Source organism: Taudactylus pleione, unplaced genomic scaffold (assembly GCF_031769625.1).
Source record: "Taudactylus pleione unplaced genomic scaffold, aTauple2 ptg000760l, whole genome shotgun sequence".
NCBI lineage: Eukaryota > Metazoa > Chordata > Amphibia > Anura > Myobatrachidae > Taudactylus > Taudactylus pleione.
In genome coordinates, this window is record NW_028285162.1 from 10,111,514 (window position 1) to 10,137,058 (window position 25,545).

At 49.0% G+C, this 25,545-nt stretch overlaps 1 protein-coding gene across 1 annotated transcript in view; it reads left to right on the forward strand.

Annotated features, from left to right (window-relative positions):
- Nucleotides 1-25,545, forward strand: part of NTPCR (nucleoside-triphosphatase, cancer-related) — a 270,951-nt gene that overhangs the window by 666 nt on the left and 244,740 nt on the right. The gene's annotated exons all lie outside the window — the stretch shown is intronic.

Sequence of the window (25,545 nt, forward strand, 5' to 3'; positions counted from 1 at the left end):
ATGCGACCGGTGATGCTGCACAGAGCGCAGGGCTCTGTTTGCAGCACCATCGCTACCCTATGGCCTTTGTTACTGGCTAGCAGGGTGCTTGCACCCTGCAGCCAGTATCACTGCTGCAGTACTGCCCAGACAGACACCCTGCTGTCTTTGCAGCCTCCTCCGGATGGTCTGGGCAGTGTTGCACTTCCAGGTGCCGGTGGCCCAGGCCCCTCTACACGACAGCATGACGTCATGTGGTTATGGGGCAGTGCCGGCACAGGGCGCTCTGGAGCCAGCTGTTTGTGTGTGTGACACTCTGGACGGCTTGTATAAAACACACTGACCCGTTTATGTAAGCAATGTTTCAGAATTTGTATTTGTCATTTTGCTAATCCTGACGAAATAATGAATACAAGTTCTGAGACGTTGATTACTTAAATGTATTCTAGTGTGTTTTATACAAGCCGACAGTCATAATGTCAATATTGATTATGTTGACATTAAAGTTAATTTAAAAATGACTGTGTGTGTGTGGGGGGGTTAGGCCGGTATACAATCGGGAAACCGGCTGCCTTAATACCGACAGCCGGCTTCCCGACTGTCATATCCCGGCGAGGGTGAAATGCCGGGCGTCTATATCTAGACGCCTGTCATTTCCCCGATGCCGGGAGACAAGCGCCTGGCATCCCGATCGAAGGGATGCCGGGCGCCGCGAGCGGACAGCCACGGAGGGGGGGGGGGGGGTTAGGCTAGGGAGAGGGAGGGTTAGTGTTAGGCACCCCCCGGGGGACTTGGGTTTAGGCAGCGAGGAAGGGGGGATTAGGGTTAGGCACTTTGGGAGGGAGGTTAGGGTTAGGCACGCCTAAGGAGGGTTAGGTTAGTTTATACTTACCTTAGCGACGATCAGGATTTCCAGCGCTGTCAGGCTTCTGCTGCCGGGAACTCTGCTTTTGTCGGCCAGGCGGCCAGCGGTATTTCATACCGATTCCGGTTAGGCTCTAGGGCAGGGGAACCTTTTCTCTTCCAAGGGCCATTTTATAACATTATTCGCGGGCCAGGTGCAGGCCACGCTCCCTCCATGTGACATTACATGAGGCGGGGCCACAATCCCTGGCGATTACAGCTATGCCCGGGGCATCCTAAGGATTTTCCAGGGAGCTGTAAGGGCTCCTGGCGGCACTGGTGCATCGATTCTGGCTGCAGGGTGCTATTCTAGGCACCCTGGTAGCCAGATGAGACTAGCAGAGAAAAGTTCAGAGGGCCAGACCAAATGACTCCGCGGGCCTTATACGGCCCCTAGACCTGAGGTTCCCCATCCCTGACCTAGGGGAAGGTTAAGGCTAGGCGGCGGGGGAGGAGGATAGGTTTAGACACTGCACGGAGGGTTAGGCATTAGGGGAGGTTACAGTTAGATTGGGGGGGGCGTGGCTAAGGTTAGGCCCTATAGGGAGGGTTAGAGGTAGGGATTAGGGTTAGGCTGTGCCGGGGCGTTAGGCACTAGGGGAAGGTTAGGGTTAGGCTGCAGGGGGAGGAGTGGGTTAGGCACTACAGGGAGGGGTAGGGATTAGGTTTAGGGATGGGGGTAATACTCATCGGAAGGCAGGAGCAGCAGAGGTCATGACTGCTGGGACCCGGAAGCCGCGCTGGAGCTGCTACAGCCATCAGGAGCATGTTAGTGGGCCAACAGGGATGATATGTCGGCATTCCATCACTGTCTACATGATGAATGTCGACATATAATACCACACCCACTTTAGTCCCCATAAGTGTGCCTCAAGCTCCTGTACCCTCTCTATTTACCAATGTGTGATATATATATACATATATATATGTTATATATACAGTATATCACACAAAATCAATCGGGACTCACAGTCCAAACTAAAAGGCAGGGTGCCCAGGTGCCCTCCCAAGGAATATTCATACAGTAGGTGCTTGTTCAATCCTAGGAAAGAAGAGGGGGCACTCCGGGACTTGAATGCACAAAGTATTTACTTGAAAATTACCGACATTTCAGAGCCCACCCAACTCTTTTATCAAGGTTGGCTCTGAAACGTTGGTCATTTTCAAGTAAATACATTGTGCACTCAAGTCCCGGAGTGCCCCCTCTGTCTTTCCTAGGATTGAACAAGCACCTACTGTGTGTGTGTGTGTGTGTGTGTGTGTGTGTGTATATATATATACACACATACTGTACGTATGTATGTATATGTATATATATATATATATCTACACATACTGTATATATATATATATATATATATATATACATATATACATACATTATATGCTCCTGTACCCACCTAATTTAACACACACATATATAGCCATGTAAATAAATATATATACAAAACAAATATATATACAAAACATACATAAATTGTACACAGGGGCCAAACATTACACTGACCTGTGGAATGTGACATGCTGGGCTGAAGTGCCTTCCCTCCTGAACTAGGCGATTGGTCTGGTGCACAGTCACAGGACACAGCTCTGCAGTAGGATGTACAGGAGGCGGAGCTTAAGGCACATAGGGGCGGGGCTTCGGCGGGCTGTAGTGGGCGGGGCTTAGGTCGAGCAGCCGAGAGGAGAGGTTGGGGGTGACAATGGGCTCAGCTTCGGGCGGCCAGTAAGTGAGTGAGCTGGGAGGTGAGTGAGCCGATAAGTGAGTCAGCTGGGCTGTCGGTGGTGACAGGAAAAAAAAAATCTTTTTTTTTTCCTGTCTGCACTGCAGTCCTTGTATCCTGTGGGCCTATTTTCAATGGGAGGCCTGGAGCTGTAGCTCCATCCTCCCCATTGTTAATCCGGCCCTGGGGCTGGGGAATAACGCTGAGACACACACTGGTGCTGGGGAATAACGCTGAGACACACACACTGGGGTTGGGGAATAACGCTGAGACACACACTGGGGCTGGGGAATAACGCTGAGACACACACACTGGGGCTGGGGAATAACGCTGAGACACACTGGGGCTGGGGAATAACGCTGAGACACACACACTGGGGCTGGGGAATAACGCTGAGACACACACTGGGGCTGGGGAATGTGGCTGAGACACACACACTGGGGCTGGGGAATGTGGCTGAGACACACACACTGGGGCTGGGGAATGTGGCTGAGACACACACACTGGGGCTGGGGAATGTGGCTGAGACACACACACTGGGGCTGGGGAATGTGGCTGAGACACACACACTGGGGCTGGGGAATGTGGCTGAGACACACACTGGGGCTGGGGAATGTGTCTGAGACACACACTGGGGCTGGGGAATGTGTCTGAGACACACACTGGGGCTGGGGAATGTGGCTGAGACACACACTGGGGCTGGGGAATGTGGCTGAGACACACACTGGGGCTGGGAATGTGGCTGAGACACACACTGGGGCTGGAGAATTAGTCTTAGAGACACACTGGAGAATGGGGATAAGAGATGCATACTGGGTCTGGGGGAATGGCGATGAGAGATACCTACTGGGTCTTGGGGCGGAGACACACACTGGGTCTGGGGGGAATGGGGCGGAGACACACACACTGGGTCTGGGGGAAATGGGGCTGAGAGACCTGGAGGCCTGGAAATAGAGACACGGGCATGGCAATGGAGAGTTGTAGGTTGGTTGGCTGTATTTCCCCTTCTTGTTAGGGACCTGGAAGTGACGTGAGTGAGGGCGGAAGTGCAGTTCCTGCCTATGACAGCCAGCTAAAGAAGTACTTTGTCCCCACTTAAACAAGTTTGTTGTCCCCTCGCGGGCTCGCCACACTTCGGGCACGGTTGGTCGCCACATGGTTATATTCCCCCTCTGCCCACTTGGATGGCAGGGAATGACACTGGCTGATCACGTCAGGGTCCTCTCCTTGAAGGGGATTCAGACATTACCGATGTAGGTTGGCCTGGAGAGAGACAGAAATTGTTTGATCAGGGAAATTCACATTTCTACTTCAGGGTCCATAGCAGTCCACATGGTGACCTTGGGGTATAGGTGATGATGGGAGTCATCCGGGCACCACGCTGTTAATTTTTCTTCCTAGGATGCACTGGGTCCCTCTCCTATACCCCGCCCCCGGGCCAGAGGCACCTCAGTTTCGTTGGGTGCCCGGCCGGAGTCGGGTCACTGAACGCGGTGGGGCTTTTCCAGCACCTGAAGATCCTTCATTTCTTCTGAGCGGACAGCACGGACAGTCTATAGACGTCTGTGCTGCTGCGCCGACACTGGTACTGATCTGGGGATCTTGTCGGGCTTCCGGGGTCTTAGCTAGCAGGGACCCCGGAGGATCCCTGGACTGTGGCCAGACGCTACGGGGACTAAGGTAAGCAGCGGGTCACCGTGGTGGGGTTAAACGCTGGCCAGGGGATGCAGCCTTCCCTGTCTAACAGCCGGCTCCTACCCGCTGCACAGTACATCTTTCTACCACTGTCTGGCTAGGCTGTGGCAGCTCAACTCCTCCAGATCCGCCCCCTCAGCATTCTCCGGCGGCCATTTTCTCCTTAGTGAGTCGCAGATCACACAGGCGGTGCGGAGGCCAGGTCACCCTACATACCTCTCCTGAAAGTGGTCAGGGCATGTAGCACAACAGTGCATCCAGAAAGTATTCACGCTTCACTTTTTCCACATTTTGTTATGTTACAGCCTTATACCAAAATGGAATAAATTAATTTTTGTCCTCAAAATTGTACACACAATACCCCATAATGACAACGTGTAAAAAGTTTTAATGAGATTTTTGCAAATTTAATATAAAAAAAACACTTAAGGTGCATACACATATAACAATTTTTTGAACAATTATCGATAACGATATAGTTAATCGTTGAAGAAATTGTTCACCTTCTGAGTTAAAATGATGAACGATTATCGTTCATGCGCGTTCACATTTGTAGTTCAGTCAGACTGACCAACTGAACTATTTTCATTAAATGAATATGCAAAAATCGTTTGTAGTTCAAAAAAATCGTTCATTACACTTTAAAAAATCTGACACATAATCTGACAGAAAATTGTTGGTAACAAAATCGTTGTGTGTGTATGCAGCTTAAGAAATCACATGTACATAATAAGTATTCACGGCCTTTGCCATGATGCTCAAAATTGAGCTCAGTTGCATCCTGTTTCCACTGATCATCCTTGAGATGTTCCTACAACTTAAGTGGAGTCCACCTGTGGTAAATTCAGTTGATTGGACATGATTTTGAAAGGCATACACCTGTCTATATAAGGTCAGAGCACAAACCAAGCATAAAGTCCAAGGAATTGTCTGTAGACCTCCGAGACAGGATTGTTTCGATGCACAAATCTGGGGAAGGGTGCAGAAAAATATATGCTGCTTTGAAGGTCCCATTGAGCACAATGGCCACCATAATCTGTAAATGGAAGAAGTTCGGAACCACCCGGTCTCTTTCTAGAGTTGGCCAGCCGTCTAAACTGAGCGATCGAGGGAGAAGGGTCCTAGTCAGTGAGGTGAGCAAGAACCTGATGGTCACTCTGTCAGAGCTACAGCATTCCTCTGTGGAGAGAGGAGAACCTTCCAAAAGGACAACCATCTCTGCAGCAATCCACCAATCAGGCATCTATATTAGAGTGGCCAGAAAGAAGCCACTCCTTAGACATGGCAGCCCACCTGGAGTTTGCCAAAATGCACCTGAAAGACTGACACTCTGGTCTGATGAGGCAAAGATTGAACTCTTTGGGGTGAATGCCAGGCGTTATGTTTGGAGGAAACCAGGCACCGCTCATCACCAGGTGTGACCGGACGCCTTTCGCCTAGACTGGCCCTGGTCACGGGTTACCGCTTTTGGACTCCCACTCACCGTCAGTGACCGCCTGTCACTTACTCCGCCCACTGCTCTGTGGGCGTCTAACGATGCTGCCACCACCAAACTCTACCATCAGTGTTTGGAACTGCTTCTTACTCAGGCTCCTACCTCGGCACCTAGAACCGCTTCTGCTGCGTATGCGTCGACTAACTGCGGACACACCTGTTTGGTGTCGGCTGTTCCCACCTGATCCCTCGCAATGGACCAAGTCTGCACGGTAGCTTGGCAGAGGGCTTGAACTTGGAGACGCTGAGCTCTTACCCAGAACAGCAGGAGAACGGAATAGCGTTTTGGTACAGATATAGTCGGCGTAAAGGCAACGGTGTTCATTGCTCTGTCTTAAAAAAGACCCTCCCTTCGGATTGAAGGGGAATATCAGCATACATAAGATGGTACAGCAATTCTTCACACAGGATTTACAAGGATGTACAATTTTACCAGACACGAAGCCTTTTATGCCACTCTAATACACATTTCCACAGGGGGTAAGCCTAAGTGCATGACCTGTGCATGTGCTAGCCACATGCACGTTTTACATTTGTCCCTTATGGCAAGGGGGAGTGGTGACTCCCCTGTGCCTGGGCTCAACATCGGTGCTGGGCAACGCCCACTGCTCCGCTCTATCTGGATACAGCCTGGGAGATAAGGATCTCCCTCCGAAAACGGACTTCCAGGAATCTGCTAAGGGATCAAGCTTGCTACCTCTGCCTGAATCTGAGCTCCAGAGGTGGGCAAGCAGGGTCCCTGGTAGACTCCTGGCCACGGAGGAAAGTCTGTTTGGAGCTCGCTGGAAATTCTTAGCTGGCTGCATTAGCCAGCTCCCTATGCACCTCCTCATTCTACTTTCAGACATGAGGCCGCATAGGAGGGTACTTTATTCCCCTAGGGAGGAGGCTGGGGGATCCAGCAGCCCACAGAGCGCTCCGGATCCCCCTGGACCTCCACAGACCACAGGTAAGTGCACTTTTCCTTAAATTATACATTTAAAATGCATTGTTTTTTACATACACTGCACACCAAGCCTGTGCCCTGCATCAGGCTGTTATATTCTTGCAGCACTGCAGCCCAGGACCTCCCTGACCTGGCTCAGTGCTGCACAAGCCATTTTAAATACATTTATATTTGTTTATTTTTTACACTGCCCAGTGCTCAGCGCTGGGCTCCCCTAGCCCTGCAGTCCTGGACTACTGGGGCTCTCTGCTGTATCCTGCTCACAGCGCTGGGGGTCTGGGGAGCTGGCTCTCCCTGTCCCCCAGCATGCAGCCACTTGGCCATGCTGCTGGGGGCCCCGGGAGATAGGCTCCCGGTCCCCAATGCACCATCTAACACTGCACAGGGAGCCGGCTAGCCTGGTCCCCCTGTGCACCCTATCTTGGCCAGTCACGATGCACTGGGAGCCAGCTTCTCTGGTCTCCAAGTGGGTGGCCTCTCCGCGCTCGGGTATCGGGAGCCAGAGCTCCCGACCCCCAGTGTGCGCCCATCGCAATTCTCCCCTCGCCGCGCACCGAGGGTTAACTGCTGGCCGTTTTTCTGCTGTAGAGCTGGGGTGCCGGGAGCTAGGCTCCCAGCCCCCAGCGGCAGCACACTGTGGCCCTGATTCAGAGCCGGACTCTCTGACAGAGCGCTCGCTCTGAATCAGGGCCGTCCCCGCTCCTTTTTGGAGCGGCACGGAGGGACCAGTGGAGCTGGGACGCCGGGAGTCACACTCCCGGGTCCCAGCGTGGAGCGCAGAGCGGCTCCCTGCACTCCGGTACTCCCCAGTGCAGCACGCCGGGGGGTTAACATCAGTCATTGCCGGAGACAGTCCGGGGCTGCGGCATAGAAACATGGTGTTCAACACCTGGAACACTCGGCAACCAGCACCGGCAACATTTCACAGATGACGCCTAGCGCCAGTAACACATTCCAATACAGGGCGCCTAACGCCTATTGTTACATTTAAAATTGGTGCCGCAGCACGGGGGTTAACCCCTTCAGTGCCTTGGCCGCCAGTGCACACGTGGGACCAGCCTCCGGACACACCTGGCCAATACCATTCCTACTGTGAAGCAAGGTGGTGGCAGCATCATGCTGTGGGGATGTTTTTCAGCGGCAGAAACTGGGAGACTAGTCAGGATAGAGGGAAAGATGAATGCAGCAATGTACAGAGACATTCTGGATGAAAACCTGCTCCAGAGCGCGCTTGACCTCAGACTGGGGCGACGGTTCATCTTTCAGTAGGACAACGACCCTAAGCACACAGCCAAGATATCAAAGGAGTGGCTTCAGGACAACTCTGTGAATGTCCTTGACTGGCCCAGCCAGAGCCTAGACTTGAATCCAATTGAACATCTCTGGAGAGATCTGAAAAATGGCTGTGCACCGACGCTTCCCATCCAACCTGATGGAGCTTGAGAGGTGCTGCAAAGAGAAATGGGCGCAACTGGCCAAACATAGGTTTGCCAAGCTTGTGGCATCATATTCAAAAATACTTAAGGCTGTAATTGCTGCCAAAGGTGCATCAACAAAGTTTTGAGCAAAGGTTGTGAATACTTATTTAGGTGTGATTTCTTATTTTTTTTTATTAAATTGGCAAAAATCTCAAAAAAACCTTTTACACGTTGTCATTATGGGGTATTGTGTGTAGACTTTTGAGGACAAAAATGAATTCATTCCATTTTGGAATAAGGCTGTAACATTACAAAATGTGGAAAAAGTGAAGCGTTGTGAATACTTTCTGGATGCGCTGTATAGCCTACCAGAGGGCCTGATTAAGAGCCGCTCGCAAAAAGCGAGCGCTTGCTCTGAATCAGGGTGGCTGCTTTTGTTTTTAAAGCCGGCCTCCTGGCCGCTCGCTAAGCTGTGGGTGACCACCCACAGCTTTAGCGAGCGGCCAGGTGATGGTCGCGACCATCGGGCTTGTGGCGGCAGGGTCTTGTCCACCGCAAGCCCAAGTGAGCTTCCGGCTCTAATAGAGCCGGAAGCTCACTACTGACATCACTGATGATGTCAATGGTGCCGCCTCCAAATGGCAGGCGTTCCTTCAGGAACGCCTCCGTTTGTCCAGCCACCCCCCCCTCCCCACCTACAAAATGGGACGTGCCACCCGTTTGTAGCGAGACCCGGAGCGAGTGAATTATTCGCTTGCTCTGGGGCTCATATTCAACTTGCCCAGAGTCTGTATAGTTGAGTAGTACAGGTTGAGTCTCCCATATCCAAATATTCCGAAATACGAAATATTTTCAGCATGACCGAGATAATGAAACCTTTGATTTTTGATGGTTTAATGTACATAAACTTTGTCTAAGGCACAAATTATTAAAAAGATTGTATAAAATAACCTTCAGGCTGTGTGTATAAGGTGTATATGAAACATAAATGAATTTCATGTATGTACACAAACTTTTTTTGATGCACAAAATTATAAAAAATATTGTCTAAAATGACCTGCAGGCTGTGTGTATAAGGTTTATATAACACATAAATGCATTCTGTGTGTATATTTGGGTCCCATTTCCAAGACATTTCATTATAATATGCAATTATTCCAAAATACGGAATATTCCGATATCCAAAATACCCCTGGTCCCAAGCATTTTGGATATGGGAGACTCAACCTGTAGTACCATTAAGTGCAGGAGTGTTCTGCATTGTATATGACTTTATGCTAACCCTGTTTGTCTGAGTTTTTTTTTTCTTCTGTCAGCCATTTTACTTTCCCTGTGCCCTTTTTTTTCTCACTGAGCCCTAATACAGGTGTTGTTAGGGTGCACAATGAGCCTCACAGTTCATTATCCTGTGTGGTGAGTCACATATTGCATACTGTATACTTATAACCTCTCCACCATGTCTGATAGTGAGGGTGATATGCCAAATTTAACTCCTGAGGAGTGGGAGACATGGTCCTGGAGGGATTATGTTTGAGGTGCTATGCCCCTCCAGGGTGGGGAACCTTTTTCCCGCCAAGGGCCATTTTGATATATGTAACATTTGCGGGCCTGGTGCAGGCCATGCCCCCTCTGTGTGATGTCACACAGGCGGGGCCACAATCAACGGTGATTACAGTAATGCCCGGAGCATCTTGAAGGTTTTCCGGGGAGCTGTAAGGGCAGCAGTGTGACTGTGAAACGTCCTAAGGACACTCCAGGGGCCCTGCTGCATAGATTTTGGCTGCAGGGTGCCATTCTAGGCACTGCTAGCCAAATGAGGCATAAAAAAGCTCAGAGGGCCAGACCAAATGATTTTGGGGGCCTTAAACGGCCCCGGGCCTGAGGTTCCCCATCCCTGCTCTACGGTATCAGCCTCCCCGCAGGAGCCCCCTTGGGTGTGCTTTGCACAAGCACTTACAGCTATTGCAAGATGTCTGGCAGTCCCTCCTGTGTTTCCCGCGCTGGGCTTCACACAGCAGCAGTTCATGTCCCCTCAGAGCCTACTGCAGCCCTGCAGATTGTATCTCAGCCTCCTTGGGTTAATGTGCTTCCCTCTACGGTGCAGAATCTGGCTTGAGATGCGGCAGGGGGAAGCACCCTGGATTACATCAGCTAAAATAATTAAATTGCCGTCATCTCTATATACTCAATTTGATGACAGTGACACATAATCTGATGATGGGGTGCTCCCGGATGACACTGACTTCGAGTCCTTTACACAGGAGGTGGAGCCTAAGTCAAAAATATATATTCTGGGCCTGATAAAAGCTGTCCGTGCAGTCTTGGTCATAGAGGAGAATGAACCTCCTGCACCTAAATCCAAATATGCCTATTTCAAGGAAGTAAAGGTGACTGCTGCCATATTTCCGTTATCTAATCAGCTGGCAGACCACCTGGAAGTGGCATGGAAAACACCCGGAAAGCATTACCAGCCACAAAGACGCCTGGCTTATGCTTATCTTTTTGCTGAGGACTATTTTACAAAATGGGAAACTTCACCAGCGGTGGACTCTCATGTGACACGCTTGGTTAAAAGTGTGACCCTACCTATTCCTTCCATGTTGTCCTTAAAAGATACTATGGATAGGAAGGTGGTGGTTTGCCTGAAATCCATTTACTCGCTTTCAGGTGCTGCGTGCAGACCGGCCATAGCTATCTACTGGGTAGCTAGAGCTATGGAATGTTGGGCGAACACCCTTGAAGAGCCTTTGGCCTCGGATTCTACCAGAGAGCAGTTGAATTTAGTGGGCAAGCTCAGAGACTCAGCTACCTATATTAACGAGGCTGCCTTGGATGTCAGCTTATTGAATGCTAGGATTTCCACTGCGGCTATTGCAGCTCGCCGTTCCCTGTGGCTACGCTCTTGGAGGGCAGATGCGTACTCCAAGAACGGCTTAGGGTATTTGCTTCATAAGGTAAAGTTTTGTTTGGCCCTGATTTCAATAAACTTGTGTATACGTTGGCAGCGGATAAGTCGGCTTGTCTACCTTCTGCCCCTGCTCCCTCTAGGTTTCGGACCTATCGGGCCCCATGTAAGGTTAAAGATCAGTCCTTCCCTACGTAGTCAGTCACCAAAAAGACTGCCAAGCCCAAGAAGCAAGCTTGGAGTGCGAGACATCCGACTGCCAAGCCTGACGACAAACCCTCAGCCTGATGGGGCGGGCCTCCCCTTGGGGATCCCAGGGTGGGAGGCCGACTTCTTCAGTTCGCCCAATACTGGTGTCAGACTACCACAGACACCTGGGTAAGAGAAGTGGTCTCTCACGGATACGCCCTCTCTTTCCGCAGAAGACCTCATCAGTTTTTCTTCACAGGCCTCCTGTCGAAAAAGGACAAGGCCATATAAATTCAGAAGGCTGTACAATCCTTTCTTCAGGCAGGGGTCATTGTACCGGTCCCGTTATCCCAGAGAGGAACAGGATATTATTCCAGTCTCTTTCTGGTTCAAAAACCGAACGGATCTCACCGACCTATCCTCAATCTATAGTCCCTGAACAAATTCCTCAGGGTACCTCGGTTCAGGATGGAAACCGTACACTCAGTTATACTGGCTATGGAACCTGGGGATTTTATGGTGTCACTGGATATTCAGAATGCATGCCTGCATATTCCTATTGCTTCGGCTCACCAGCGTTTTCTCAGGTCTGCTGTACTACAACAACATATCCAGTTTCTGGCTCTGCCATTTGGCCTCTCTACTGCACCAATGGGTGTTTACCAAAATTATGGTGGTAATGGCAGCCCATCTGCGGCTGTGGGGGTCTGCCTGTTACCATACCTGGATGACCTCTTACTGTTGGCAGGGTTTCCAGAGGTACAGTACTTCACCACCACCTACAGCTAACAATATCTGTGCTTCAGGCGCACGGGTGGTTGATCAATTGGAAGAAGTCCTCCCTAATCCCTTCTCAAAGGATGCTCCATTTGGGAGCTCTGTTGGATTCTCAACAGTAGAGGATTTTTCTAATCGCAGAAAAGATCTCCACTTTGCAGACACGAGTATGCAGATTACCAGTTACAATTATATAGCGCACACACATTCTGCAGTGCTTTTACAGAGAATATTTGGCCATTCACATCAGTCCTTGCCCCAGTGTAACTTTCAATCTATATTTCCTATCACATGTGCACACACTAGGGTTATTCTGTGTTGGGAGCCAATTAAACTACCGGTATATTTTTAGAGTGTAGGAGGAAACAGGAGTGCCCGGAGGAAACCCACACAAGCACAGAGAGGTTATACAAACTCCGCACAGGTAGGGCCATGGTGGGAATCGAACCCATGACCTCAGTGCTGTGAGGCAGTAATGCTAACCATTACACCGTCTGTGCTGTCCACAGTTGCCAAGTGTCCATTCACTCAGCGAAGCAGTTACTGAGCTCTATGGTGTCGACTTTCAACATGGTGCAATATGCCCAGTTTTTTATTCCCGGCCTCTAAAGAAATTAATCCTCTCAAAGTGGGACGGATTACCTCATCGGATAAAGGCACAAAAGATCGTGCTCTCTCCGGAGGTGCGTCTGTCTCTTGCTTAGTGGCTGTAGACAAGCCATCTCACCAGGGGGCGCCCCTTTTGGATTCTGGACTGGGTACTTCTGACAACGCATGCCATTCTCCAGGTTTGGGTGCGCAGTGACAGGTCCACACTCATTTCAGGAACGGTGGACAACAGAGGAGTTTACCCTGCCAATAAACATATTGGAACTTCGGACGGTCTTCAGGGCCCTTGCAACAAGCCAGACTCCTACTTCATGGAAAGCCCATGCAGTTTCAGTCATACAACACCATGACTGTGGCATACATCAACAGTCAAGGAGGAACTCGAAGTCAGGCGGCAATGACAGAGGTGTCACACATTCTGACATGGGCGGAAGGTCATCTCCCAGCCATATCGGCAGTGTTCATTCCAGGAGTTCTCAATTGGGAAGCAGACTTCCTCAGCCATCACGACATGCATCCCAGGGAATGGTCTCTTCACCAAGACGTGTTTCAGCTCCTAGTGGACAAGTGGGGCCTTCCGGACGTGGACCTCATGGTCTCCCAACACAATCTCAAACTGCCGGTGTACGGGTCCAGGACAATAGACGCCAAGGCTCTCTTGGTAGATGCTCTGTCAGTCAAGTGGACATTCCAGTTTGTGTACCTGTTTTCTCCAATCTCCCCTCTACCTCAAGTACTTCGAAAGTTCAAACAAGGAGGCACTGTCCTCCTGGTGGCTCCAGCGTGGCTCAGACGTCACTGGTACTCAGATCTTCAGAGTCTCGCCATCGACACTCCGTTGCTGTTGCCTCAACGTCTGAACCTGTTGTCTCAAGGTCCTTGCCGAACCTGGGTCGTCTGTCTTTGTCGACGTGGCTCTTGAGACATCCATCCTAAGTTTCAAGGGTTTTTCTGACTCTGTGGTTAACACAATGCTCAGCATGAAAACCTGCCTCTGCCAGGATTTACCACAAGGTGTGTGGCATACCTACTTTGAATGGTGTTGTCTCGCAGGTTATGACCCCAAGTGTTTAGGATATCCAGAGTTTTGGCTTTCCTGGAGGTGCGTTTGGACCTTGGTCTTCGCCTTGCTTCCCTGAAGGTGCATGTCTCTGCCCATTCAGTGAGGTTCCAGTGAAGGATCGCTCCTCTTCCTTATATCTACACTTTCCTACAAGGGATCCTTCGCATTCTGCCTCCCATTGTCCCTCCTGTGGCACCTTTCGATTTGACTGTTGTTCTTCGGGCCCTCCATTTAAACCCCTGGACTCGGTGGATCTCAAATGGCTTACTGCTAAGACATTTTTTCTTCTGGCTATTGCATCTGCCAGAAGGGTGTCATATTTGGGGGCTCTCTCTTGTCGTTCCCCATTTCTATTTTTTCACCATGACAGGGCGGTGCTTCGGACTCGCCCTGGTTTCTTTCCTAAGGTCTCCAGTTTCCACATTAATGAGGAAATTGTTGTGCTGGCCTTTAAATTCCCCAGACCTCTCAGTAGGTGAGGCCTTATTGGATGTGGTACATGCCCTCAGGATTTATGTGGACCGTACCAGTTCCCTTTGGAAGTCAGACTCCTTGTTTGTACTCTATGGTTTCCAAAAGAAGGGTTGGTCAGTCAATAAGCAAACTTTGGCTCGATGGCTTCGCATGGCGATCTCTGAGGCTTACACTCATGAGGGCCTTCCAGTGCCGCTCTCTGGGCCTGATTCAGACCCTTTCGCGAGCGCAGGACGCTCGCAAGCGGGTCGATGATGCCCTACTATGCATGCGCACGACGGAGGGAGCTCCGTCGTGCGCATGCGCGAGACCCGGCTAGCGATGGGGTAGCCATCGCTCCGGGTCTCGCACCAAAGGGGGCGTGCTGTCGATGTTGATTGACAGCACGCCCCCTTTGGTGGGCGTGCCGGGGCGTTGCTGCCAGTCGGAGGCGTTCCCATGGGAACGCCTACCGTCTGAAGCCGGCCCCACCGACTTCAGTAGTGATGTCAGTGGGAGTGATTTTGGCTCTGATAGAACCAAAATCACTCCAGGGTTTGCTGCAGTGAGACCCTACTGCAGGGTCTCCGTCGCAAGCCCGATGGTCGCGATGGTCTTGACCATCGCGGCCATCAACAAGGACGCTCGCTATAGCTGTGGGTGGTCACCCACAGCTATGCGAGCGTCCAAAATGCCGCTACATTTTCATGTAGGAGGGCCCTGATTCAGAGCGAGCGCTCTGGTCAGAGCGTCCGGCTCTGAATCAGGCCCTCTGTTACTGCTCATTCTACTCGGTCTGTGGGTCCTTCGTGGACAGCTCACTGTGGCGCCTCGGCTGTTCTGCTTTGTAAGGCGGCCATGTGGTGTCACGGCCATGGTATTTCAGCATGGCGCTAGGCGGGTGTTACCTGTGAGGTCGTTGTGGCGTGGGCTGTCTGGTGGCAGAGCTGGTGTCTGGCGGGGGGCTTTGGCTGCGCGCGTTGTTGTGCGAGCCTGTTGTCACTCTGCGCTGGTTAGGCCTGGCGGCGTCTCCGTTACGTTTGGCATGGGCGCCGCCATCTTGCCTTCTGGCCATGCGATGCGGCTGGCCAATCCTGGTGAGTCACATGTTCCCTCCAGCCAGTTACAGCATGGTATGGGGTATTTAGGAAGGGCCAGTGCCTTCCTTCTTTGCCAGTGCAACGTGTATCTCAGCCTAGCTGAGAGGGAGTTCTCTGTGCTTTCCTGTTCCTATGAATTCGCTGTCTGCCAGTCTGTCTGTCAGCTCCTAGCTACCCCGCTTCCTCCATCACCCTTGCCCAAACCTGAGTGCCTGAGCCTGCTGACAAACTGCTCATTTGCCTTAGTTCACTACCTGCATACCTGGCTTATTATTTCCTGCATCATTACCTGCATACCTGCTTGATTATTTTCAGTCTCACTACCTGCACACCTGGACAGCTCTAATTGTTTCTACTTGGACATTAACCCATTACTCCCACCACAGAACTCTTGTGCACATTTATATATTCCTGGACTTTTATTTACTGCCATGTATATTGTCTACTAAAGCACATATTAAAAACCTAGCATTTTATTCAAACCCGCTTCTGTGATCGCTCCTGCTACCACCCTGGGTCCACAAACAACCCATAACCTAACACGTGGTCTTCTGTCCAGACTTTTTTGAGGCATTATGCTTTTGATACCTTTTGCCTCTCAGGATGCTTCCTTTGGGTGGCGGATTTCCCTCTCTGCACAGGAGCGTCTCCACCCTTGAAGGTACTGCTTTGGGTCATCCCCCAAGGTCACCCTGTGCTTCAGATGGGCTTCGTTCTGGTCACCGGTTTTCTTATCCTTCTGTGTGAGAATGTGATTTTTGAGTGTTCCAGACTTTATTCTCTCTCTTTTATCCTCCTCCAGCAGTATCAGAGGACCTCATTCAGAGCCGGTCGCACAGAGCGTGCGGTCGGTTTGAATGAGGGGAGGACGTCTTGAGTTTTCAAGACGTCCTCCTTTGCAGTGGTAAGACCATCGCGACCATCGGGGCTTATGATGAGACCCTAGGGTAGGGTCTCCCTTGTCGTAAGCCCCGGAGAGCTTTCGGCTCTGTCTGAGCTGGAAGCTTTCCACTGACATCACTAGTGATGTCAGTGGGGCCGCCCCCAAACGGTAGGCGTTCCCATGGGAACGCCCCCGTTTGGGCTGCCACCCCCCCCGGCCCACCTTCCAAATGGGGTGAGCTGTCAATCAACATCGACAGCTCGCCCCCTTTTGCATCGAGACCCGCTACGACCGGCGCTGTCAGTCGTATCGGGTCTCACGCATGCGCACGACGGCGCTGGCGTGTGCATGCTCTGTGGGGGGCCATCGACCCGGTCCGAGCGCATCGGCGCTAACGACCGGGTCTGAATGACCCCCAGAATCTCAGGAGTGTGAAAGAATTCTCCGATACCCCAAGAATGTTCCTCGCAGGGACAGCTGTTAGCACTACTGCTGTTCTGCTGCAATGTACAATGAAAAAAATCCTGGTACTTCTGAGATTTTCAGTACCTTTGCACCTAAGTGTTTTGTGTATTTGTATATATATTTTTTCTTAGTAAGCTTAAACATTGGTGAACCATTTGTTTATTTTGTTTTATTGATATTCATAAAAATCGTTGTTCATTCTAATGGCTGCTCTTTGTCAGCTAATCGGTATACTGATAAAATACTGGTACTGTGAATAATTCTCTAATTACCCATAGAATTTGTCAGATCTGATGTTGTTGGAACCATTAAGCTGGGTACATACTATACAAACTATGGTCCTATATATTGTTCTGACATGGATCAGAATGACATATTGTACACTTCTTATAGTGTGTATGCCTAATCTATCATTCACAGTATCGGTCAATCTGTGTTTACACACTACAGGTGTGCTTCATGTCAATGGGACGATGCGATGTACAATGTGGTGCACTTCCTGTAGTGTGCACACACAATGCACATAGGGCCTGATTCAGAGTTGTACTCTGTTAGCATCACTGCTGCGTCCTCAGATGCAACAGTGATAACATATGCTAATTTAGCAGGAATTGCGTGATGTAAATAAACACCTCCTGCATGCAAATGTGATCCTCAGCCGCATTCGAGGATGCAGTCATCGGATCAGTTGAGAGACCATCAGGTGTTATGGACCTGCTCGACGAGGTGACCTTGACGTTGGTGGGCAGGCCCATATCATTGACCAACGATATGCTAACTACCTCTGATATGATATATATGTACATTTAAATTTTAACAATAATGATCGCATAGTGCATCTACAATTTTTTTTCTTGTGCATATCATCAATAAACCATAGTTAATTATTGATTGTCGATGGCCATTTCTAGCCACAGGGGCGAATTGGGATGGAAAACAAGCCTGGAAAATTTCTGGAAGCAGCCCTAATGGGGGTGGGTTTGTTGAGGGGACAGGGCCTATGGAGGAGGGCAGGATTCTCCCTCCTCACTGGACAGCATCTTCAGCCAGTATTCACTATTCATGTAGATCACATTGTCTGGAAGATGCCCGTTTACGTAGAAATATAACCAATCATAACCAGATAATATATAGTAACCGTTTTTGTGCAGCGCAAAAAACGAAGTCCATAGGGTCCACAGGGTGACCTTGGGGTATAGGTGATGGGAGCTATCCGGGCACCACGCAGTTAATTTTTCTTCCCAAGATGCACTGGATCCCTCTCCTATACCCCGCCCCCGGGCCAGAGGCACCTCAATTTCGTAGCAAGCCACAGTGGGCCTGATTCAGACCCGCTCGCGAGCGTTATGCGCTCGCAAGCAGGTCGATGGTGGCCCAGTGCGCATGCGCACGACGGAGCCGGCTCCGTCGTGCGCATGTGCGAGACCCGTCGCTCAGGGTCTCATACCAAAGTGGGCGTGCCGTTGATGTTTAGTGACAGCACGTCCCCTTTGGTGGGTGGGCCGGAGGTGTGGCTGCCCAGACGGAGGCGTTCCCATGGGAACGCCTACCGTCTGGGGCCGGCCCCACTGACATCACAACTGTTAGAGCCGAAATCTCTCTGGGGCTTGCGGGAATGAGACCCTACCACAAGGGTCTCGTCGCAAGCCCGATGGTCTTGACCATCGCGACCATCTTTCTGGCTGCTCGCTATAGCTGTGGGTGGTCACCCACACCTATGCGAGCGGCCAGGAGGCAGCTCTAAAAAACAAGAAGGCCGGCCCTGATTCAGAGCGTCCGGCTCTTAATCAGGGCCAGTGTGCGTTTTAGGAGCCGGACGAATGCTGCGATAATGCCTCCTTAAGCATAAAGCTTTGCTTTTCTGAGTTTGACACATTTATAGAGAAGCTGGCTTCTACATAATTGTGTGAAAAACTGGCTTGCTAGACCACTAGGCCACCTGAAAAACTGAACAACCAGCATTCAGTCTTTCAGGTCGCCTAGGTGCGGCGTCCGCACTGAACGGCGTTCACTGAATGTCATTCAGTGCAGGAGACCGTCCTATCTGCGAACATGTGGAACCTGATGATCGTCTTCAGGTTGGCAAGCTTGTTCCACAGATAGTCTGCATCGGCAAGGACGCATTGCTGGTCTTTGCCGGCTATCCATTAGACGACTTTCTGAACGGTCCAACCAAAACCAGGAGGTTGTGGTCGGATCGTTTAAAAAGTCGTCTAATGGATAGGCCCCTTAAGTCCAAACCAGTCTTAATTTATATGAAACGGTTTTAAATGTCCTACTGTGGTCCCTTGTAAACATTTATTCTTTTGATACAATATTAGGCCATGTCCCTGGAGTAGATATTTGTTACATATAAACAAACCTTAATTTCTTATTGACGTGATAAAATTATCTGGTCTAAAACACAATAATTAGTAAATATGCTTTTAGTAACATTACACAGAGCAGCACCCTTGATTATTTTTTATTATTATTATCATCCTTTATTTATATTGTGCCACAAGAGTTCCACAGTGCCTTACAAAGTACATATGCAAATGAGCACACAAGAAAACAGTTAACCATACAGAACAATGCAGGACAAGGACATGGTTTGCAAAATTTACTGCATTAGCAATCATAACCTTAAATGAGCAGTAGGACGTCAGCAACCAAGTGTTAGGTGGTATGGGGAGTTAGGGGTAAACTATAATATTAACCACTTGCCTGGCACAGTCGTATCAGATACGACCATACCAGACTGGGCTTTCCCTGACATGGTCGTATCTGATACGACCAGTCAGAAATGCCAAGTGGGTGGCTGCAGGAAGCTAATTTCCAGCAGCCACCTATCCTACAGGGACCTCCCCCTCCCTCTAGCCTACACCGTGAGCTGGTGCTGATTATCAGTGATTGGCGGCCTGGTGGCACCTCTCACCTGGCGTCTGCAGAGAGAAGCAGCCGTCAGGGAAACATGTCAGCAGCGCCTCCCCCTTCTCTGTACCCAGTGGCTGCAGGAAGAAGCAGCTGCTGGGGAAACGAGATGTCAGCGGCGCCTCCCCTTCCCTGTACCCGGCAGCTGGAGGGAAAAGCAGCCGCCGGGGGAAACTGGTTACCATTGGCGCCTCCCCCTTGCTGTACCCGGCATCTGCCAGCGGCGCCTTCTGTGTACCCGGCGGCTGTAGGGTAAAGCAGTCGTGGGGAAACAAGCTGCCAGCGGCACTTCCTCCTTCTTTGTACCCAGCGGCTGCAGGATGAAGCAGCTGCTGGGGAAACATGCTGATATTGGCCCCTCCAGCCTCACTGAATCCGGCGACTGCAAGGAGAAGCAGTGGCCGGAGAAACACGTTGCCATTGGTGCCTCCCTTTCTACACTGATTCCGACAGCTGCCGCCGGGGAAACAGGCTGCAATTGGCCCTCCACCTCGCTGTACCTGCAGAGAGAGCAGCTGCCAGGTATAAGCCAGCCTGCAAAAATGGTGCCTCTGCGCCATTTTTGAAACTCAAAGATGGCCGCCACGAGCCGATCACGGCTCGCAGCGTCATCGCCTCGCCCCCTCGGCTGGCTTAAATACTGCCAGCACGAGGTTCATGCACTCAGTCGGCAGCGGGGAGGCAGCAGAGAAGAGCTGCCGAATACAGAAGAGAGAAGACGCCGCAGAAGCCCTGGATGGGCGACGGCCAGGAAAAAAGAGCTTAAAGGCCATCGCCCTCCAGGTGAAGATGCCATAGAAGTCCTGGGGGAGCGGCAGCCATGAAAAAAAAGCTTAAGGCTTCCGCCCCCCAGGTGAAGGTCCCGCTAAATCTGTTTTATTTTAATATTTCTTTTACAGGGGTACTATAGGTACCTGCAGGCCCTTAGTGCCCCACCTGCTGGTACTTGTGGTTCTCCAATTGCCAGTATGCATGGGATGCCTGCTGGGACCTGTAGTACTACTGCAAAATACAATATTTATATATTCATATGAACCACACAACACAAATCAACCCAGCACCCACCGCCCAGGGGTGGTGGGGATAGCCCCGGGCTATCAGCCTGGGGTGTCCTGGAGAGGGGAAACCCCTTTAATGGGGGGTCCCCAACTCCCCTGGAATCCCAGGCCTGGGCTGACTAGCAGTCAGGGGTGATGCTTCGGCTGGGGGGCCTGGTGAAAGGGCTCCCCTGGCTGTGGCATCACCCCCCAGCTTGAAAGCGTCTGGTATTGGTTTTGGGAAACACTGGGGGGCCCTATGCATTTCCCCCCCCTGTATTTCCAGAACCAGGACCGACTCAGCCCAGTGCTGGTTGTGCCAAATACAAGGACCCCTACGTCATTTCCCCCCCGTATGTTGGCAACCAGGACTGGAACTCAAAAGCCTGGTGCTGGTTGTGCTTCATACGGGGGACCCCTACATCGTTTGTCCCCTGTATTTAGCACAGCCAGTACTGGGAAGCCCGATGCTAGTTGTCCTTTAGGGGGCGGGGCTACGCTTTTTTTTTTTCACATTCAATTTTTAACAAGATGCATAGATGGATCTCACTGCTGCATTCGTGCATCTGTGACTTATTGATTTGATTTTCTCAGGTGCATATGCACTACCAATGAGCCCTCAGATGCCCCATTTGCACTGTACCGCTTCCACTGCTATGCACCACCGCTGCTGCCATTACCACACATGCCTACAGCCACCTCGCACTCTGCACCTCCCAAACCAACCTACTGTGTGCTGTCCCCTGTTCCACTTGCGTTAGTGTACCATTTTGTTGCCCTTCTCCCGTGCAGGTGGCCCGGTTTGCTCATCCAAACCCTGATAGTTAATACATTTTATTAAAGCTATGAAATTCCATGTGTGTTTTCCAATGAGCACACAATTCTGTGAATTAGCAGCTCCACCATTTTGTGAGTGACAGCAATCTCATTCTGTGAGAGTGCTGAATCTGCAGTTAACTACAGGGTGTGATGGCACACCATATCTGTATTGCGCAAGGAACACGTCCATTAAGGCATCAACCTTAATGATCGTAATTTCATTGCTTTTTGAAGTTTGAGTGCCAAAAAATCAATAGGTTTTGTGCATTTTCAGATCATGTCTAAGCAGCCTTAATGGTGCATGTGAAACCGTAAGGTTTTTTGTCTATGGAATATGTGTATATATATTTATTAACAGTGTCTTATATAGTGCAGCATATTCTGTTGCACTTTACAATTGTAAACATTAATAGAACAAAACTGGGTAATAACAGACAGATATATAGGTAGGAAGGCCCTGCTTGCAAGCTTACAATTTATAGGGAAATAGGCATTGATACACAAGGATAGGTATTATATATTGCATTTTGGTCCAGCCAGCGGTACCTGTAGCTATTATATCTTCATAACATCTGATGCTCATATGTGCACTTAATTCATCTGTCGATTCTTCAGTGTATATTTTATGTGGGCGACAGACTGATTATTCTAGGTCTGTCTACCTCATTAACTAGTACGGTGGGATCTATTTATATCAATTTTTCGGAAAACAGATCTCCATATATTATACACTCTCCTTTGATTCAGAGATATACCGTGCTACCTTTGGAATATGTACATAGAAAGCTCTCTACAACAATCAACATGAAGGGTATTGTTTTCTACTTCTGGAACGTATCATTAATATTGTGTTTACTTCATTTATATAGTGGGAGCTTCTTGGTGATATTTGCATGTGGAGTTCTTGTTTATTAACGATGTGTTGATGCTGTTTGAGGTTATTTAACCTACTAAATTTATTTTTAATACACATTACAATTATTTGACACAATTCAGTCATTGGACTAATACCGTAGTGGGCTAACTCAGAGAATTATATATGATCCCTTTTTTCTCTGACATCACCCCGCTGTGAAATATTTTCACCTTGCTTTCTATATATTTCAATCTTTCATGTTTCATGTTTCGTTTTGTCTTGTTCTTGTATATTGCTACTAATATACTTACCATATTGTGGCAGCCATTTTTAATGCATACCTATTAAATGTTACTTATTAATTAGTTATTTACTTATATTCAAGAGTGACCCCAATTAGAGAGTTTTTTCTTCTTTCTTGTTTTCATTGATACACAAGGATAGGTATTATATATTGCATTTTGGTCCAGCCAGAATGCACAGTTTCTTGGTGGGCTGCATGATCCATTCACACCGGAATGTCGGCCAAATGTCATCAGACTGTGAGAGAAAGACGATGTGTGTGGACTGTGACAGGGGATGTAATTAGTTATGGAAGCTATGAAGGTTTTGTGGGCAGTTCTGGGATCTGATAAGCTTGCCTGAAGAGGTGAGTTTTCAGGGATCGCTTGAAGGATTGGAAACTAGAGAAAAGTCGTATTGTGCGTGGTAAGCCATTCCATAGATTGGGTGCAGCCCGAAGAAAGTCCTGTAACCGTGAGTGGGAGCAAGTAATGCATGGGGATTAGAGATGCAGATCTTGTGCTGAGCGGAGAGGTTGGGTAGGGAGATATTTTGAGATGAGTGAAGAGATATATGTTGGTGTGGTTTGGCCTTGTGTGTAAGTAAGAGTATTTTGTATTGAATACAGTAGAAAACCAGCAACCAATGGAGACAGAGCCGGGCAGCAGACGATGAACGTTTGGCAAGGAAGGTAAGCCTTGCAGCTGCATTCATAATTGATTGTAGTGGCGATAGCCTGTTTTTGGGAAGACCAGTAAGGAGGCTATTACAATAGTTTTTGCAGTGTCTTGTGTGAGTTATGGTCGAATTTTGGATATGTTTTTTATATGTATGTAACATGATTTTGAGACAGATTGAATGTGGGGAACAAAGGACAGTTCAGAGTCAAGGATGACACCAAGGCAGCGAGCTTGTGGAGCAGGGTGGATTGTCGAGTTATCAACAGTGATAGAGAGATCAGGTTGGTAACTGTTATTGGCTGGTGGAAATATAATTTATTCTGTTTTAGAAATATTAATTTCAGCTTCACGAGATGACATCCAAGATGAAATTGCAGAAGGACATTCAGTGACACGGACCAGTACAGATGGTGATAAATCTGGGAAAGATAGGTAGATTTGAGTATCATCCGCATACAGATGGTACTGAAATCCAAAAGATCTGATTAGTTTGCCAAGAGAGGAGGTTTAGATTGAGAATAACAGAGGCCCTAAAACAGAGCCTTGCGGTAATCCAACTGATAGAGGTAGCGAAGAGGAGGCAGAATCAGAGAAACGAACAGTAAAAGAGCGATCAGATAGGTAGAGAACCAAGAAAGAGCCGTGTCCTTAAGACCTAGGGATTGTAGTGTTTGTATGAGAAGAGAGTGGTCAACAGTGTCAAAAGCAGCAGAGAGATCTAGAAGAATTAGGAGTGAGTAATGACCTTTAGCCTTGGCAGTGACCAGATCATTTACTACCTTAGTCAGTGCTGTTTCTGTGGAGTGTTGGGAATGGAAGCCGGACTGAAGTGGGTCCAATAAGTTGGGTGAGTTAAGAAAGTGTGTGAGGCGGGTGTAGACAAGTCTCTCAAGTAGCTTGAAGGGGCATGGGAGCTGGGAGATAGGACGGTAATGTTGGGGTCAAAGTTTGGTTTTTCAGAATAGGAGTAATCACTGCATGCTTGAACAGTGATGGAAAGTTGCCAGTAGAAAGAGAGATTACAGATTTTAGTTAGAGTTGGGGAAGCACAGGAGACAGAGCTTTACTGATTTGTGAGGGTATAGGATCTAGAGGAGAGGTAATAGAGTAGGAGGATGAAAAGAGGGCAGATACTTCATCTTCGTTTGTGAGATCAAATGAAGAGAATGTGCCAGAGGGTTCAGGTAGGGCATTGAGCAGGTCACTAGCTGAGGAAGAACATACCATTTCATATCGGATCTCATCAATCTTGTCCCTAAAATAGGAAGCAAAATCTTGCGCACAGATAGTAGCAGGTGGTTTGGATGAGAGAGGGGTAAGAAGCAGTTTAAATGTATTAAGTCGCTTGGGGTTAGAGGCTTGAGCAGAGATTGGAAATATGTTTGTTTGGCAGTGTCCAGAGCAATATGATAAGAGTTGTAGATAGTCTTATATGTGAGGAAGTCAGTTGAAGTATGAGACTTTCACCACTGACGTTCAACTTTACATGAGAGATTTTGTAGATGCCTTTTTAAGTTAGAATGCCACGGTTGACATCTAACTCTACGTGGTGTGTGATTGGTAGCTGGAGCTACTTCATCGAGAACTTTTTCTAGAATCTGGTTTAGGTGTGATGGAGCAGTCTCAGGAGAAGTGAATGTAGAAATTGGTGAGATTCGTTGTTGTAAAGAGGTAGATAGTTGTTGAAAGTTAATAGCATCAATATTTCTGCAGGGTTTAAGGAGCATACACACAACGATTTTTTGAATGATTATCGTTAATGATATCGTTCAATTGTTGAAAATATCATTCACTTTCTAAGTTAAAACGATGAACGATTATCGTTCATGTGCGTTCACGTTCGTAGATTGTAGTTCAGTCAGACTGGCCAACTCAACGATTTTCATTAAGTTAATATGCAAAAATCATTTGTAGTTCCAAAAAATCTTTCATTACACTTTAAAAAACCTGACAGATAATCTGACAGATAATTGTTGGCAACAAAATCGTTGTGTGTATGCACCTTTAGGTTTGGTTCATTTCAATGACATTGATGTAATGGAGGAGAGTGTGCAGGTGATAAGGTTGTGATCTGAGAGAGGGAAAGGCGCATTAGTGAAATCAGAAACTGATCAAAGTCGGGTGAATACAAGATCAAGGCAGTGGCCCCCCTGATGAGTAGAGGAGTCAGTCCATTGGGAGAGGCCAAGAGAGGAGGTTAGAGAGAGTAGTCTGGAGGCATGAGGCGATTGTGCACTGTCAATGGGCATATTGAAATCACCCATAACGATGGTGGAGATGTCTGAGGATAGGAAGTGAGGGAGCCAGGCAGAAAAATGTTCCAGAAATTGTTGAGGTGGCCCAGGTGGGCAATAG